This window comes from Chiloscyllium punctatum, chromosome 4 (assembly GCF_047496795.1).
Source record: "Chiloscyllium punctatum isolate Juve2018m chromosome 4, sChiPun1.3, whole genome shotgun sequence".
In the NCBI taxonomy this organism is placed as follows: domain Eukaryota; kingdom Metazoa; phylum Chordata; class Chondrichthyes; order Orectolobiformes; family Hemiscylliidae; genus Chiloscyllium; species Chiloscyllium punctatum.
Genome location: NC_092742.1, coordinates 21,609,104 through 21,628,578, shown reverse-complemented (window position 1 = coordinate 21,628,578; position 19,475 = coordinate 21,609,104). Strand labels below are relative to the sequence as shown.

At 41.3% G+C, this 19,475-nt stretch overlaps 1 long non-coding RNA gene across 1 annotated transcript in view; it reads left to right on the top strand.

Annotated features, from left to right (window-relative positions):
* The window catches only part of LOC140475922 (uncharacterized), a 73,814-nt gene extending 54,891 nt beyond the window's left edge, over positions 1 to 18,923 (top strand). The window contains exons 2-3 of the long non-coding RNA XR_011960354.1: positions 12,044 to 12,166; positions 18,534 to 18,923. This is a non-coding gene — a long non-coding RNA (uncharacterized lncRNA). The remainder of the gene's footprint in view (positions 1 to 12,043; positions 12,167 to 18,533) is intronic.
* The last annotated feature ends 552 nt before the right edge of the window (positions 18,924 to 19,475 follow it).

The window sequence follows — 19,475 nt, the reverse complement described above, 5'->3', positions numbered from 1 at the left end:
TATTGGGTGTGGGCATTTGTACTCCCTTTTTGATTTTCTTAAAAGCTTCCTTCTCTGTTTTTGGTTGCACTTCAGTCCTATTGCCTGTCCCTCTTCCGCGGTTACGTCAGAGCTCAGGTGTCTCTGGCGAAGGAGCACACAGTGTCCACCAACACCCTGGACTTGTTCAGGGAGAGGTGGGTGCCACAGGGGCTGGAGTGCATTATGTCCCCCTCCAACTCCATTTTGATTTAATCCTTGCCCTCCCCTTCACGGTTTGATCATGCAACATTGCCCTTTGATGTGAAGGCCACTGCTTGTCACTGGCCATGTGGTTTTTTTAGATTAGATTTCCTTCAGTTGTGGAAACAGGCCCTTCGGTCCAACCAGTCCACACCGACCCTCCGAAGAGTAACCCACCCAGATCCATTTCCCTCTGATGAACACTATGGGCAATTTAGCATGGCTAATTCACCTGACTTGCACATCTTTGGACTGTGTGAGGAAACAGGGTGTTTCTTTTCTTCCTAGTTGTAGAAATTGAATAAAGATTTATACACCTATGTCTTTCACTGTGTCCCACACCTGCCAAAAAACAAAAAAAAGAATAAGAGTGTTCGAGGTTCTGCTCACTCAGAGAGCTGCGTCTGAGAGAGCTGGATCATATCAAGGACTCTCCACGTGTAAATAAAGGGTGATTTGATGATCGGATATCAGCCTCTAAGGAGTTATTTCAGTTGAGGAAAGGAATACTGTTCATTTTAGAGGAAATATGGATAAATATTTGAAACAATAAAGTAAAAGTTAATGGGGTGAGATAAAATATCAGGCTCAATTTGGATTACTAAGGCACAGAGCTGTCAAACGGTCACTTTTAAAGTGTGTGTGTTGATCTCATTCCTAAATGGATGTGCTGTGATATTACTAGTATCATCACTAACTAATAAACCTCATATCTTCAAGATGCTGGTAAATTTAATTTGGATTCAGCATTTGTGCTGATAATACAGAGCAAATAAATTCCTTTCCTGCTGATTGATTTTGTTTGCTGTATCTGCCTCCCTTTTAATTGAAAAGGTGCCCTGAAACAAATTAGTTTTCAGATGTAACCTAATCCCAGCAATTATGTGATAGCTAGTGTGGGTCTCTGTTTTCAATTGTTTTCCAAATGCCTTTCTCCACTACACAGCCTGCTGATTTAGAAAATGGATAATCTCTGTTTGGCCAGTCCTTACTTTATCAGTCTAAAGCTTACTCCCATTGTCTTTTCTTCTTCTTCTTTGTGTTCAATCAATTAAATGGACCAACAACCTTTCCTTCATTTAACTGAGGAGATTTATTAAATATGACAATGCAGCTATATGTCAAACCATATTTACTAATAATTTGTTCCTATTTATCTTTTCTATAAAGAAAATTCCTCCAACTAACAATTTGCCCTTCAAAAACTCAGGATATGAAAATGGTCCCAGAGATCAAGTGAAAAAAAAGGGGCAGGTCTTTCCCTTGGCTCCCTCACCAATCTTACAGTGCTATTTCTAGAACCTGCAGAAGCAATGCCCATCAGGATGTCTCAGTCTGGAAATTTGCCTGAAAGTTCTGCAATCCCAATGCGTTCCGGTTGGCCTTCCTTTAAAAAAAAAGAAAATAAAAATAACAAAGAGGTCCACTGGGTGGTGGAGATCCCCAGTGGAGGGCTCTCTACGCGGGAGTCCTCCCCCTTTCTCTCTCGGGGATCTGGGGTGGAGGGTGCTGCACGCAGCGGTTCTCTACAACCGCAGATTGCGGTGGTTCACGGACTCACAGCCCAACTGCTTGTTCTTGTGGTGCTGTGGAGTCTGTAGAGCTTGTGTATATTGGGTGTGGGTGTTTGCACTCCCTTTTTGATTTTCTTAAAGACCTTCTTCTCTGTTTCTGGTTGCACTTCAGTCCCTGACCTTCGAGCACCCGGTATGGAGGGGGGAGGGTAGTTCAGAGGGCCTCCTCATGGGTCTGCTCCTGGGCCTGGCCAAACTGGCCATAAACAGGTCCAGGCAGTGGGCTGTGGAAGGGGCCATTTGGGCTGATTGCCTGCCCCTCTTCTGTGGTTATGTAAGAGCCCGGGTGTCCCTTGAGAAGTGTCCACAAACACTCTTGAGATTTTCAGGGAAAGGTGGACAGGGAGTGGAGTGCATTATTTCCTCCTCCAACTCTATTTTGATTTAATCCTTGCCCTCCCCTTTACTTTTTTGATCACGCAGCATTGCCCCTGAGAAGGGCACTACTTGTCACTGGCCACTCGGGTGTTTTCTTTCTTCCTGGTGGCAGAAGTTGAATAAAGATTTGTATAAGCTGTTGTCTTTCACTGTGTCTCACATCTGCACACACACAACATGGGTGCTAGGGAAAATATAAGTTTTTAAAAAAAAGAAAAAAATTAACAGCGGGTTTCGAATCTCCTCAGTTCAGGGACCGGCTCTGAGCTGGCTGGCCACAGCTAGTGCACTGTGTACAAGAAAATGAAGGGTGGAATGGTGATGGGATACCAGCCTCTGTGCAGTTATTTCAAAGTCAAACATTGGTTCTTGTGGAACCCCATTTCTCACCACCTTCCACTCCAAAAATGACCCACTTATTCCTATTCTGTTTCCTATCTGATAATCAATTCTCTATTACCTTTCATTTTTAATCCTAACCTTTTATGTAGGATTTATCAAAAGCTTTTGGAATATTCAACTTCACAACATCCACTTGGTCTCCTTCATCTATTCTATTCATTATGTCCTCAAAAGAAACAGTAGGCTTATCAATCATCATTTCCCTTTCATAAACCCTTGTTGACTTCATGTAATCCCATTTGGTGTTTTCGTGGTTTTATTATCTCACCCTTTATAAAAAAAGTCCAGCCTTACTGATGATAGGCTAACTGGTCTGTAATTCCTATTCTCATTCCCTCCTTTTTCAAACAGTAAGGTTACGTTTGTTGCCATTAAACCTGTCAGGATTGTATTAGAATCTACAAACGTTTGCAAGATGACAACTAATATACCATTGAATGTCAAGGGATGATGGTTAGATCCTCATATTTGGAGATGATCATTACCTGACTTTTTTTGTGGTGTGAAGGTTAATTTCTGTTCACATCTACTACAGTTGCACTCCCTCTGTCTTTTGATCTGATCATCCTCACCATCTGGTTCACTTGTTCCTCCTCCTCCTCTGTCACAGCATGGACAGTCCCTTTGAAGAAGAGTCATATTGAATTTAAAGTGTTATCTCTGTTTCTCTCTCCCCGGATGTTGTCAGACCCGCTGAACTTCTTCAGTACTTTCTGTTTTGATGTAATTAAGAGCAAATTATCAAGTTATTAGAATGTTACTGTTTGTGACAGTTTGCTTTGTACCAATTTATTGAAGTGCATTTCCCACCTCAGAACAATCATTATTGATTGGGTTGATTATTCATTGGAATATTGTGAATGGCGTTATCTAAGTACGAAGATTCTCTTTCTTTCATGTAGGCGACAATTGGTGGGACAGGGGATAAAGGGCAATGAAAATGATTTTCAGGTTGAGGAAAGGGCAGTGATGGCTTTTGTTACAGAGGTTGGAATAAATAGTGTTTTTGATCAAGAGCATATGGAGCCAGAGCTCAGATCATAGCCAAGTGGGTAGTAGTTAGCACTGCTGCCTCACAGCACCCAGGTTCAATTCTAGCCTCAGGCGACTGTCTGTGTGGAGTTTGCACATTCTCCCCGTGTCTATGTGAGTTTCCTGCGGGTGCTCTGGTTTCATCCAACAGTCCAAAGATATGTAGCTTAGGTGGACTGGCTGCACGGAATTGCCCTGTAGTGTCCAGGGGTGTGCAGGCTAGTTGGATTAGCCATGGGAAATACAGGGTTGGGGGGACAGGGTGGTCTGGGTGGGATACTGTTCAGAGGCTCAGTCTGGACTTGATGGGCCAAGTGGCCTGCTTCCACATTGTAGGGATTTTATGAAATAACAAACAAGACAAACAATAGTCTTGTTCAGCCTGAGACAACTGCTGGGAGGATGGAAACACTGATGATGGCAGAGATAGGGGGAGCTGATTTCATCAGCATCTTCAATTCCTGGCAGAGTTTTTTGGCTAAAGAATTAACAAATGACTCTGATACTTTTTCAATCCCCCCATCACATCTAGGGAACAAGGGGCAAGTCTACATATTGCAGCAGAGGGGCAAACAAACAAAATTGTCACAGCCTCTCAAATTAAACTTTTATTTTCCAAACCTCTAAAGGGTTACTTTTGTTCTGGCTTAAGTTCTGTTTATTTTTGAAAAAACAAAATGCTTCTTATCTACACCCATTGTACTCAGTTCTTTAAACACAGTAGATTGCATCAAAGTATAATCTCTGATAAAAGAATAATTTTCTTAATGGTGTTAGATTTGTAAATATAACCCTAACAGTTCCCACCAGTGCCCATTCTATTCATGGTTTGCTGCATTCTCCTGATAAGCTTAAGAACTTGAGACAACAGCCCTACACCAATGAGACTGTGACCAAGATCAGCCAAAAACACACCCAGAGTGAGAGGAAACAGTGCTAGAGTGGTCAAGTGGCAGTTATCAGGTAGAGGAGAGTTGGCTGGCAGTTTATAAGATACACAAATAGCCGTTTTAAGATAAACAGATTGTCTAGTGGTATTTTTGAAATTACTCCCTTGCCACTCAGTCACTCAGCCCTGATTGCTCCTGTGAGTTGCAACAGAGAGCAGTGGGAAGAGTTTTCATCTTGATTCGTTGCCATGAAACATCACAATCGCTTTGGACATTTTGGACAACAATGTGGCAAATGGCCAACAAAGGAGGGTCTGCTTAAATCTGAACAGTTGCAGGAGATTGGCAGGGTTTCCTGTTCTTTTAGCTAAGGGGTGGAGAGAGTAGGAAAGGAAAAAGAGAATTAATCTTAAAGAAGCTTGTTGATCTTCGATGAGCTACAGGAGGGAATGAGATTATGGCGCTGAGGCAAGTGAAATTGCATGCATCTGTAGTATTTGAACTATAACCCATAGTCTTATGGTTTAAGTGCAGTGTTGACTGCTCCAGTTTGCAAAATGTGAAGCATTGTGAATGCATAACAGTAACTAATGTTTATGTAGCACCTTTAATGTAATACAAAAATTCCAAGGTGCGTCATGAAAGCATCATTACAAAACAAGACATGATATTGAATCACATTAAGAGATATAAGATCAGAGTTTTATTCAGAGAGATAGAAAGTTGTTGGAACAACATTCCAAAATTTCCTACCTGTCCACAAGTGGATTGATTCAATTTGGGAATGCCCAAGAGGCAACAATTATAGGCATGCAAATATCTCAGGATTCTTGGTCTGGAGGAGATTAAGAGATAGGTAGGTGCAAGGCCATAGAGGATTGGCTGACAGATAGAAAGTAGACTGTTGGGGTAAATGGGTCCTTCTCCTCATGGTGAACTGTAACTAGTGGGGTGCCACAGGGTTCAGTTCTCAGACTTCAACTATTTATAATCTATATAAATGATCTGCAAGCAAGGATAGAATGTAACATAGCAAAGTTTATGTAAAATAAGTGGGAAAGCAGGCAGTGATGAGGAGATAAAGAGTTTTCAGATGGATATGGATAGGCTAGGAGAATGGGTCAGAATCAGGGCAGTTGGAGTTTATTGTGGATAAGTGTGAGGTTGTCCATTTGGACCAGAAAATCAAAAGGGCAAATTATTATTTGAATGAGAAGCAGATTCAATGTACATCAGTGCAGAGGGATCTGGGCGTTTTTGTGCATAAATTGTAGAAAGTGAGTTGGTAGGTGCAGCATATAATAAGAAAGGCAAATGGAATCCTAGTATTTATTATAAAAGGACTGGACTATAAAAGTAAAGAAGTATTGTTACAGTTATATAAAGCATTGGTGGACCACATGTGGAATAACCAATCAGTTATATACCGAAGGGTCTGTTTCCATGCTGTACACCTCTATGACTATGACTCTATATAGTCATAGAAACACACAGCAAGGAAACAGACCTCATCCACGCTGACCAGACATCCTAATCTGACCTCATCCCATTTGCCAGCATTTTCCCCATATCCTCTATGGTCCGTATTCATATATCCATTCAGAAGCCTTTTAAATGTTGTAATTATACCAGCCTCTATTACTTCCTCTGGCAGCTCGTTCCATACACACATCATTCTCTGCATGAAAAAGTTACTTTCTGGTCCCTTTTAAATCCTGCCCCTCTCCTTTAAGTTATGACTCCCCCAGCCTAGAGAAAAAAACCTTGGATATTCATTGCATCCATACTCCTCACCATTTCATTAACCTCTAGTAGGTCACCTCTCAGCCTTTGATACTCCAGGGAGAAAAAGCCCGAGTCCACTCAATATCTTCCATTAGCTCAAACCTTCCAACTCTGGAAACATCTATGTCAATACTTTCTGAACCCTGTCAAGTTTAGCAACATCCTTCCTATTTTTATGCAGGTGTAAGGCTACTATACCTTTAAGAGAGTTGAAGGACTGAGCAGGCACACAGAGTGCTGGAGAATTTACAATGTAACATTTGATCCAGCAGCTAGCAGTACCTGGGTTGTTATGATACAAAAAAAAATCAAATTTGGCCAATCAGTTTAAGTTATGCCCCAAGATACCAAACTCCAATCAAGTTTGAATTTAGTATTTTGATAATATTAAAACCAATGAAATGATCTGATGCTTTGGGGTATTGCACTGAAAAAAATTGAACAATTGGAGGAGAACTGCTAAAAGACCTTCAGATGTAGGCTGCTCGTAAAAACTCTCTGAGAGGTATCTGTTTGGAGAGGGAGTTTGCACAGGAAAAATACGTCGCCACCGACCAGGAGAGCATATCTACAGAGGAAGATACAAAAAGAAGATTCAACTGCTGGCTGGTTTTGAAATTTGAATTTTTCTGTAAATCTTAATTGGGGGTTTTATCGGACTACAGAGGAGGATAAAAGTTATGTTTAGGTAAATGAGTTGTAAATGGTTGTTAGTTAATTATTCCCTGTTAGACTTTAAAACAAATTAAAGTTGTTAATTTTTACTTTAAACTGACTTTTGGGAAGTTCTTTGCCTCTCAAATTTTCACAGATTATTGCATGGGGTAAATCTTTTCTGTGTTGCTGGTTTAAATTAGCAGGGCAGAGTTTATCCTATGTTGTAACATTATAGAAGGGTATTGTATGCAATATTCCAAAAGTGATCTCACCAATGTCCTGTATGGTCATGACATCCAATCTGCTATACTCAATGTTATGACTAATGAAGGCAAGCATGCACATTAGGAAGCATGTAGTGGCATTGGAGGCAGTTCAGAGGAGGTTCACAAAATTGATTCCAGGAAGGAAAGGGTTGTTGTTTGAGGACCAAGTGAATAGCTTGGGCTTGTACTCACTGGAATTCAGAAGGATGAGGGGAAATCTGATTGAGGTATATAAAATGCTCAAGGCAATGATAAGATGGACGTGAATCAGATGTTCCTCCCTTTCGGGGCAGTCTCAAACAAGAGGGCATAGATGTGGAATGATAGGAGGTGGGTTCAAAGCTGAGATCAGGAGAAAGTACTTCTCTCAGAGGGTTGTGAATCTATGGAACTCGCTGATCCAATGGAGGCAAAATCAATCAGCAAATTCAAGAAAAGAATATATGTTACTGATGGAAAATAGGATAAAGGACTTTGAGGAACAGGCAAGAAAGTGGAGTTGAGACCAGGTTAAGATTAGCCATGATCATGTTAAATCGTGGAGCATGCTCAAAGTGCTGAATTGCCTGCTCCCGCTCCTATTCCCATGTTCCAATCCTGTGAATACATTAAAATAAATATACATTTTGCTTTGGAGATGCCAGTGTTGAACTTGGGTGTACAAAGTTAAAAATCACACAACACTAGGTTATAGTCTTATTTGGAATCACTAGCTTTCGGAGCGCTGCTCCTTCATCAGGTGGTTGTGGAGTATAAAATCATAAAACACAGAATTTGTAGTAAAATATCACACTGTAAACTTTTGCTATAAATTCTGTGTCTTGCGATCTTATATTCCACAATCACCTGATGAAGAAGCAGCGCTCCGAAAGCTTGTGCTTCCAAATAAACCTGTTGGACTATAATCTGGTGTTGTGAGATTTTTAACTTCATATGTTTTGGAATACTTTGCAGGGGAAAAATGTGGTGGCAACATTGCTCAAGTTATTTATCTCATTACAACCCTTGTGTAGTGACCCAGACAACTGTGTCATTGTGAAATGTCTTAAGTTGCTCGGTACAAACTCTAATTCTCATGTTACATGTTTTCCTTTGTTTAGAATACAAAGTTATTGTACCATTAAAATGCTACTTTTTTTTTGTGAGTTACCATTAAACCAAAAGGTCAGCTAATCAAACTTGTCATCGCAGCACTTTGCCATAAATCTCTCTCACTGAATTGAAAAGTGCAACATTTAGAATCCTGGCCCAGTAAAGGCATCAACCTTTCTCAATTAATTCCTGCTAAGTAGATATTTTGGATTAGGGGATTAATATTTCACTTGGTGTTCTTTGTGACTCACTGCAAAGCTATTTGTTGCACAGTTTGACTCCACACAAATATGTCCTGACATGCGCAGGGTTCCTGCTAAGCTGTATGGATGCAGGGCCACACAGCAGCGAGGAAGGTACCATGTAAGACTACTTTAGTTATAAATACTGCACATGTGTCCTCACATTGAAAACAACTGGGCCATAATTAATAATTAAATTAATAATTAAATTATAAAGGGATTATTAAACATGCAACATGTTTTTATTTGTAAAAGATCTTGGTGATGAGAAATGGCTGTGCAGGATGTCCTGAACAGTCGTATACTGGATGGAGACCCTCTTCAAAAGGGACCCATACACTGAAACTTGCACTTTAAAAGGGGAATAAGCTCTGCAATTCTTCTAAAATATGTCATAAAAGTGGGACTGCCAATTTAAAGGGATTCTGATTGGTCTGAATAGTGCAGTTCTTTCTTCAAAAGCTACTCTTAAGATGAAAGACTCTTTAAAAAGAATTTGAAAATACATCTTTAAAGAATTCTAATTTAGAAGCTTCCAACCCAAAAAGAATCTAGTTAATGAGGCTTGTTTGGTTAAGATGCGACAGGAAGATCTTGCCCCTTTAGTTGGTCGCAACAACATTAATTTCAAAGGATCGCTCCCTTGTTGGTGTCTTTCTCTTAGATCACGTGAAATTATGTTTCAAAAGTTATCCAGTTTAACCAGGCTTTCTTTCATTAATATAAAAGAGTGAAATTATTGGTTATGAAACAAAAAGTTAATTAACAATACAACACACACATACACAGATTAGAAATAAGAAATGAGCCCAAACTAAAATGGTTGAAGAAGGTTCCCCATGGGAGACTGATTAGCAAGGTTAGATCAAATAGAATACAGGGAGAACTAGCCATTTGGATACAGAACTGGCTCAAAGGTAGAAGACAGAGTGTAGTGGTGGAGGGTTGTTTTTCAGACTGGAGGCCTGTGACCAATGGAGTGCCACAAGGATCGGTGCTGGGTCCCCTACTTTTCGTCATTTGTATAAATGATTTGGATGTGAGCATAAGAGGTAAAGTTAGTAAGTTTGTAGATGACACCAAAATTGAAGGTGTAGTGGACAGTGAAGAAGGTTACCTCAGATTACAACAAGATCTTGACCAGATGGGCCAATGGGCTGAGAAGTGGCTGATGGAGTTTAATTCAGATAAATCTGAGGTGCCGCATTTTGGGAAAGCAAATCTTAGCAGGATTTATACACTTAATGTTAAGGTCCGAGGGAGTGTTGCTGAATGAAGAGACCTCGGAGTGCAGGTCCATAGCTCCTTGAAAGTGGAGTCGCAGGTAGATAAGATAATGAAAAAGGCATTTGGTATGCTTTCCTTTATTGGTCAGAGTATTGAGTACCAGGAGTTGGGAGGTCATGTTGCTGCTGTACAGGACATTGGTTAGGCCACTTTTGGATTATTGCATGCAGCTCTGGTCTCTTCTTCCTATCGGAAAGATGTTGTGAAACTTGAAAGGGTTCAGAAAAGACTTACAAGGATGTTGCCAGGGTTGGAGGATTTGAGCTATAGGGAGAGGTTGAATAAGCTGGGGCTGTTTTCCCTGAAGTGTCGGAGGCTGAGGGGTGACCTTATAGAGGTTTATAAAATCATGAGGGGCATGGATAGGATAAATAGACAAAGTCTTTTCTTTGGGGTGGGGGAGTCCAGAACTAGAGGGCATAGTTTTAAGGTGAGAGGGGAAAGATATAAAAGAGACCTAAGGGGCAACGTTTTGACGCAGAGGGTGATACGTCTATGGAATGAACTGCTAGAGGAAGTGATGGAGACTGGTACAATTGCAACATTTAAAAGGCATCTGGATGGATATGTGAATGGGAAGGGTTTGGAGGGATATGGGCCAGGTGCTGGCAGATGAGACTAGATTGGGTTGGGATATCTGGTCGGCATGGACAGGTTGGTCCCAATGGTCTGTTTCTGTGCTGTACATCTCTATGACTCTATAAGGTGTGTGAGTCAATCTCTCTGAGTGGATGGCTGAGTGTTAATATCTGAACAGACAATTTTGTGATTCTTAACATTTGCAGGTTCGTGGAAACCCTTTGTACTGTTTCCCTTTTAGGGTGGTTGGTTCAACACTCAGACCAAGTCAGCCCTTCTTGATTTGTTTCGATTTGACTGGCTTGCTGGCTAGTTGGCTCCTCGCACACAGAGTGACATAGTACTCGGCTGGCAGTACAGGGGTGACTAGTAAATGGATCATTGACTGGACCTTTCCGAGCCCACCAGCACAGGAAGCCAAGCTACAACACACATGTAATGGCCAGAATTGCTTTTAAACTTGGTTCTTGTGTACTCATGAAAGTGTGAGTTACAAAACATGTCTTTCGCCCAGACTGTTGCCTTTTCTCCTGTTATATCCCTTTAATCTTTAAGAATCTTTTAAATTCCAATGCAGGTGTGATTGATAGATGATGTAATGACTGTGACATTCATGGCAGAATGGCATTCAACCTAGGCTGGGGCATCATATTCCACTCATGCACAGAGGCCAGCATTACGGTTGGTTTTGCATCCCTTTATTTAGTACATTCTTGGAAGGGCAAGAAATACAAAAAATATTGTTTGCAAGAGGTGGCTTTCCACTAAGAGATTGTTAGTCCCTTCCTTATCTCTTCCAATTATGTCTCTCCCACTCAATTTGAAGATTCCCTGCCCACCTCCAATTGTGACATTTCGTGATTCTCACACAAGACTTTGCCAGTGTAATAAAGACATTGCCAGACTGCACTGAATTTTTATCAACAGTTTTTTTTTTGGTCTATAGCTGTCCTCTTTAAAAAAAACAGATTTTAGTTTTCACACTTTAAAAAATGTCTATAGTACGTTGAGATTTGGATCTGTCATCATGACAGCATGTAATAAATACTGATCTTGTTACTAACATCCTCATATCGTTAAAACACAAAGAAGTATCAATTAGATTTTAGACTTCATATGCAAGTTTGCAGTCTAGTCCAGGTTATAATTAAGTTGTAATATTAATGTAATATAAAATAATGTGAAATAAAGAACAGGAAGAAAGATACATTAAATAGAAATATAATAGATACATAAAAATATTTTTAATACATATTTCTTTTGAAGTAATATCAAATGGAATGAGACTCAAAGCATTTAAAAGTAAATTTTCAAAGTTGGTGAGGTTTTTGATAATAATTGAGATTAGTTTCAGCATTAAAAGTTGTTTACACTTAGACATACTCCAACATCTTCTAGCCATGTTTAATAACATAACTTCAAACCCTTACATGGAAGTTCTTGACGAAGTAGGACAATAGTGAAGCTAATAGAGGAGTGGATATCTCTGGAAGGAATATTTTCATTTCCATTTTCTTGCTGCATACGTGTGGATATAATTAAGCTGTCAGATTTATTTCACAATAACAATGAGTGCAGATAACCTCAGCATTAATCTTTCCAGAAAGTCAGACTGTTATCTGTTTCTCTTTCCCTAGGTCCATCAGTTGATTGAAATTGTGGTCCAAGGAAAGCATGGAGGAAGCCATTCAGAAGATACACCAGCAAATGCCAATTAATAAATGATTATTGCAGGCTTGGCTTAAAGAGATGCACATAGGGTAATATAGCAACAATAATTTACATTTATAAAGATAAAATCACAACAGCCCAGCCACCCTTAGGCTGCTTTCTCATTAGGGATGATGCGGAGGAGCCGATGTTAAAAATCGCACGGCACCAGGTTATAGTCCAACAGGTTTATTTGTAAGTACAATGAAGGAGCAGTGCTTTGTGTGATTTCTTTAAACTCATTAGAGAGAGCGAGAAAAGACAACTGGTTTAAGTGAGAGTCGCCAATCACAGGTGAGAGGAGAGATTGAGGAGATGGGTTCTTCATGGTCATCTCAGCTGATACAGAAACTGAACCCAAACTGTTGGCATCACTCTGTGGTGCAAACCAGCCAACTGAGCTAACCAGTTGTAGTCTCTTTAACATTATTGAAGACCCTAAGATACTTGAAAGACATATTGACTAGAATACACCATTTTCGTGGCAAGTGCCAGGGTTGCATACAAACCTATAAGATATCCGAGTAAAATAATAAAATGACTTACATTGGACAAAATTCAATGCACCCTCATTGGCTGTGTTTTGATAAGGTGCAGAAAATTAGTCAGGTGCTAACCCACTAACTTCTTGCCCCAACACTGAACTGACCCCAAAGTGTGCACCGAGGGCAGGAAGTGGAATCATGTGGCTGCTCCTCCCCCAGCCTGTTTGAAGGCCTTACCCAACCCTCCATCCCCATAGCAATGCTCTCTCATCATTGTTCCACCAGCAACACCTCCCCCTCCTTTGTTCTGTCGAAAACATAATTTCCTATGTGTGTGGAAGAAGTTCAGAGAAGGTTTACGAAACCAACACCTGGGATGAGTAGGTTTCCGCATGAGGCAGGGTTGGACAGATTATTTCTGAAGAAAGACCACTGGATTTGAAACATTAACCCTGCTTTCTCTCCACTCGTGCTGCCAGAACTGCTGAATTTTTCCAATAATTTCTGTTTTTGTTTCTAATTTCCAGCACCTACATTTCTTTGGTTTGTTTGTTTTGGAAAGATCAGTGTAGCTGCTGGAGTTAAGAGGAGGATTAAAACATTCAATCCTGATGTGGGGATGTGAGAGGATGTCTCCTCTTTTAGGAGAATTTAGAAATAGGGGGTTTAAAGATAATTTATCATCAATTTAAAACCAGTCAATAGCAAAGTATTTTCTTTCAGAAAGTCCTGAGATCCTGATGGCGTTTGACTGGGTGAATAGGGAAAACTGTTTCCTCTTGTGGGAGTGTCCAGAACTAGGGCTCATGGTTTGAAAATAAGGGGTTGCCCATTTAAGATAGAGATAAGAAGGAGAAAGATCTTGGAAGATTGTGAATTTTTGGAATTCCCTTCTTCAAAAGGCAGAGGATAAAGAATCTTTAAACATTTTTAAGGCAGAGATAGATAGACTCTTGATTCTTGGGAAGAAAGATTATCGGAGGAATGCAGGAATGTCAAGTTGAGGTTCCAATCAGATCAACAACAATTCTGCTGAACGTTGGAGCAGGCTAGAAAGGCTGAGTGACTGACTCTTCCTCCTCATTCTTATGTTGGTATGTCTTTGGGTCTCTGCTCCAAAAAAAGGTGGAGGATGCATAGCCCTTGAAAGGTATTTAAGGCAGAGATAGGTAAATTCTTGTTCGAACAGAATTTGGGATGAAAGGTTGATAGGGGTTGGTTTTGACTTGATTTGATTTCTTAAATACCTGTGTACAGTGAAAAGTTTTCTTTTGCATGTAGTACAAGCAGATTATACTATACAAAATGCATCGGGTGATAGAACAGAGTGAGGGATACAAAATTACAGCAGCAAAGAGAGCAAGATCAACATTAAATTTGAAGTTAGACTGAAGTCTAATAACTGTGGAGAAAAAGCTATTCTTGAGTCTGCTGATACATGTGTTCAAGCTTTTGTATCTTCTGCAGAATGGAAGAAGTTAGAAGAGATTGTAACAGGGGTGGGAGGGGTCTTTGACTATGTTGGCTGCCTTCCTGAGGCAGCAAGAGGTATAGGTAACAGATGTGAGATTAACAAGAGCAGAACAATTGTAAGAGTTGGAAGGTATAGAACATAGAACAGTACAGCACAGAACAGGCCCTTCAGCCCACAATGTTGTGCTGACCAATGATCCTCATGTATGCACCCTCAAATTTCTGTGACCATATGCATGTCCAGCAGTCTCTTAAATGTCCCCAATGACCTTGCTTCCACAGCTGCTGCTGGCAACGCATTCCATGCTCTCACAACTCTCTGTGTAAAGAACCCGCCTCTGACATCCCCTCTATACTTTCCTCCAACCAGCTTAAAATGATGACCCCTCGTGTTAGTCATTTCTGCCCTGGGAAATAGTCTCTGGCTATCGAATCTATCTATGCCTCTCATTATCTCAGTTAGGTCCCCTCTCCTCCTCCTTTTCTCCAATGAAAAAAGTCCGAGCTCAGTCAACCTCTCTTCATAAGATAAGCCCTCCAGTCCAGGCAGCATCCTGGTAAACCTCCTCTGAACCCTCTCCAAAGCATCCACATCTTTCCTATAACAGGACGACCCAAACTGGATGCAGAATTCCAAGTGCGGTCTAACCAAAGTTTTATAGAGCTGCAACAAGATCTCACAACTCTTAAACTCAATCCCCCTGTTAATGAAAGCCAAAACACCATATGCTTTCTTAACAACCCTGTCCACTTGGTGGTCATTTTAAGGGATCTATGTACCTGCCCACCAAGATCCCTCTGTTCCTCCACACTGCCAAGAATCCTATCCTTAATCCTGTACTCAACTTTCAAATTCAACCTTCCAAAATGCATCACCTCGCATTTATCCAGGCTGAACTCCATCTGCCACCTCTCAGCCCATCTCTGCATCCTGTCAATGACCTGCTGCAGCCTACAACAGCCCTCCACACTGTCAACGACACCTCCAACCTTTGTGTCATCTGCAAACTTGCTGACCTATCCTTCAATCCCCTCATCCAAGTCATTAATAAAAATTACAAACAGTAGAGGCCCAAGGACAGAGCCCTTTGGAACACCACTCACCACAGACTTCCAGGCAGAACATTTTCCTTTTATTACTACTCACTGTCTTCTGTTGGCCAGCCAATTCTGTATCCAAACAGCTAAGTTCTCCTGTATCCCATTCCTCTTGACCTTCTGAATGAGCCTACCATGGGGAACCTTATCAAATGCCTTGCTGAAGTCCATATACACCACATCCACAGCTTGACCCACATCAACTTTTCTAGTCACATCCTCAAAGAACTCAATAAGATTTGTGAGGCATGACCTGCCCCTCACAAAGCTGTGTTGACTTCATTTAAACAAGCCATGCTCTTCCAGATGGTCATAAATCCTATCCCTCAGGATCCTTTCTAACACCTTGCCGATGACAGACGTGAGACTGACTGGTCTGTAATTGTCGCGGATTTCCCTATTTCCTTTCTTGAAGAGAGGAATTATATTTGTCTCTCTCCAGTCCTCAGGTACGACTCCAGTGGAGAGCGAGGGTGCAGAGATCTTCGCAAGTGGCGAAGTAATTGCATTTCTCGTTTCCCAAAGCAGCCGAGGACAAATCTGGTCCCGGCCTGGCGACTTGTCAATCTTAATGTTTGACAAAATTTTCAGCACATCAGCTTCCATCTCTATCCATTCCAGCATGCACACCTGCTCTTCAAAGGTTTCATTCACTACAAAGTTCATTTCTTTCGTAAAGACAGAAGCAAAAAACTCACTTAGGGCTTCCCTCACCTCCTCAGACTCCACACACAAATTTCCTATGCTATCCCTGATTGGCCCCACTCTTTTTTTGACCATTCTCTTATTCCTCACATAAGTGTAAAATGCCTTTGTGTTCTCCCTAATCCGTTCTGCCAAGCCTTTCTCGTGCCCCCTCCTGGCTCTCCTCAGACCATTTTTGAGCTCCTTCCTCGCCTGCCTGTTATCCTCTAGAGCTGAGCTTGACCCTAGCTTCTTCCACCTTATGTAAGCTACCTTTTTCCTTTTGACGAGAAGCTCCACCGCTCTCGTCCTCCAAGGTTCCTTTATCTTACCACTTCTTGCCTGTCTCAGAGGGACATATTTATTCATCACTTGCAACAACTGTTCCTTAAACAGTCTCCACATGTCTATAGTGCCTTTACCATGGAACAATTGCTCCCAATCCATGCTTCCTAACTCATGTCTAATCGCATCATAGTTTCCTCTTCACCAATTAAATATCCTCCCATTTTGCCTAATCCTCTCCTTCTCCATAGCTATGTAGAATGTGAGGCAGTTGTAGTCACTATCACCAAAATGCTCTCCCACCAGAAGATCTGATACCTGTCCCGGCTCGTTTCCGAGCACCAAGTCTAGAATGGCCTCTCCCCTCATCGGCCTGTCAACGTACTGAGTTAGGAAACCCTCCTGAACACACCTTACAAAAACAGCTACATTCAAATCATCTACTCGAAGGAGGTTCCAATCAATATTGGGAAAGTTAAAGTCACCCATTACAACAACGCTACTACGTCCACACTTTTCCAAAATCTGCTGACCTATGCTTTCTTCCATCTCCCTGCTGCTATTGGGCGGCCTGTAGTAAACCCCTAACGAGGTGACTGCTCCATTGCTGTTCCTAATTTCCACCCATACTGATTCGGTAGGCAGATCTTCCTCGACAATGGAAGCTTCTGTAGCTGTCATACCCTCTCTGATTAGCAATGCTACACCCCTCCTCTTTTTCCCCCCTCCCTATTCTTTTTAAATGCTCTAAACCCTGGAACATCCAGCAACCATTCCTGTCCCTGAGAAACCCATGTCTCTGTTATGGCCACAACATCATAGCACCAGGTACTGATCCATGCTCTAAGTTCATCACTTTTATTTCTGATACTCCTTGCGTTAAAGCAAACACACTTTAACTGATCCCTTGGTTCCTTCCCAGGAAAATCCTCCCCACTAGCTGGTCTACCTCTTGCTATTGCCTCATCTGCATCAACTCTCACCTCCGGTATACAGCTCAGGTTCTGCTGTATCTGCTGTAGAGAGCTGGCAAAGAGGCGCCGTGCGCTGGTGCCATCTTGAATCACTGGAATGCAGATTTAAGATTGCAATCAGATCAGCCACATCCTGACTGAATGGGGGTAGAGGAGACTGAAGGAGTTGAATGGACTTACTCCCGCAAGCTCATTTCCAAAGCATTGCCAAGATGGCGGAAGCTAGGTTAGAGTCTAACAAAAAATTGCAGGTGCTGGAATCCAAAGTAGACAGGCAGGAGGCTGGAAGAACACAGCAAGTCAAGCAGCATCAGGAGGTGGAGAAGTCGACATTTCGGGTGTAACCTTTCTTCAGGACAGGATGGTGGAAATTGCCAGCCAGTTAGGAATTTCAGCGAGTGAGATTTCTCCCATCAAGAGATATATGCCACACTGTTCTCCTCAGATGCTGCCTGAACTGCTGTGCTTTTCCAGCATCACTGTTATCCAACCTAGCGTTGTGTTATATCTGCAGGGTGGAGCATGCTTCCTTAGAGCACGGTAGCTTCAGTCTAAGGTAGGACTGCTGAGTATAAGTGGCAGCATGTTTCTGGATTCTCACAACAAAATGGGAAATTGTGAGGTTCTCGAGGGGTCTTGCTTTCCACAAAAGGTTTCCCCAAACATCAGCACAGCAGCTGTGTCACTGCCAGACCTACTAAACGGGGGAAAAAGAGCAAAGCTAGCACAGACTGAGAAATTCCAGACAGCTGTTGAAATGCTGAAGGCCATTTTTGTCAGTGATCCTCTGCTGGCAGCTCCAAGCTTTACACAGTCATTTAAAGTAACCACTGACTCGAGCAACAATGGGATAAAGGCTGATTTCATTCAGGAAGGTGACTCCAGAATAGAGAGATCAATCGGGTACCCCTCCAAATAAAGCTATAAAAGCATCAGAGACGGTGCTCCACAATAAAGAATGAAACACTGAGTTTGATTTTCATCTCAAACACTTTGGGATATGTGCCCGAAATGGATACAAAGAGACCACTGTCTATACTGAATGCAACTCATTAACATTTGCAGAGAAATTTAAGACCCAGAATACCAGGTTATTATGTTGGAGCCTGATCCTTCAACTGCACCACTTAAAAATTAACCCTAATCCCAGGAAATAGAACTTTATCTCAAACATCCAGAGCCGACAGATGTTACAGATAGTGCTGAGGAGATGTAATTGACCAAGGTTGGAGGAATGAATGTGTGTAAGTTTGTTGTTTTAAGTTCATATTTTGATTTTGCTTTCCTCCTTTTGTAATGAAATGAGAATTTATGTCATTTTATTCATCTTGTGGGGAAAGTGTCATAAGGACTTTGGAATCCCAATGTAGTTACTGACATACTGAATTTTCAATTATATGCTTTTGTTTATGATAAAGAACTTACACCTGCTTATGTAAATTCAGTGACTGTCTGAAGAGAGAGATCGTAGAGTGTTCTGGAATGATGAGTTGTCCTGGAAGCTTCACAGTGATGGATGTGTTAGGAAGAAGTGCACTGCAGCAAAACTGTAATTGCCTGGGAGTTACCTCAGACTTTGAACATGATGGGAGAAAAAGGATTCACAAGGTTTGTATCTCCCCGTTTCAGGAATGCAAAAGAACAGGAATTAAAAACTAATGAGCCGTTTGTGTGCTATGTGTGCTAGTGGGCTGAGATACAGGCCTATACAAATTACTTCACAAATCTTCACACGTTACCTGTAGTGATTCATTTAACTAATATGTATCTTTTAACTCACTTCTTATTTGTAATCTGTATACATGTGTATGGTGTTATTATAACTTCTCACATTCAATAATGAATAAACTCAACCTTTGTTAAGTCAAAAAAGCCTGGATAAATGGGCTCCTTTTAAAACACAAAACCATTTAATGTGGGCGAAAGATACTCAGAAGTGGAGAGTCCTTTGGAAATTGGTTCTGTTACAACCAATCAAGGAGGTGGGCAAATAATGAAGGGGAACCGGAACATCAGGTTATGATTAGGGTTATAGTTAGATTTAGGATTAGGGTTCGATTTATGGCTAGTATTAGGGTAAGGATTACAGTTTAGATCAGAGTTAGGGTTAGGGGTGGAGTTAGGGTTAGTGTCACAGTTAGGGTTAGGTTTAGTGTTATGGTTAGGATTAAGGTCAGGGTTAGAGTTAGAGTTGGCTTGGGGTTAGTGTTAGGAATAGGATCAGGGTTAGCATTAAAGTTAGGGTCGGTGTTAAGGTTCGGGTTAGAGTTCATTTGGGGTTAAGGTTAGGATTAGGGTCAGGGTTAACATTAAGGTTAGGGTGAGGGTTAAGGATAGGGTTAGGTTTAGCATTACATTTA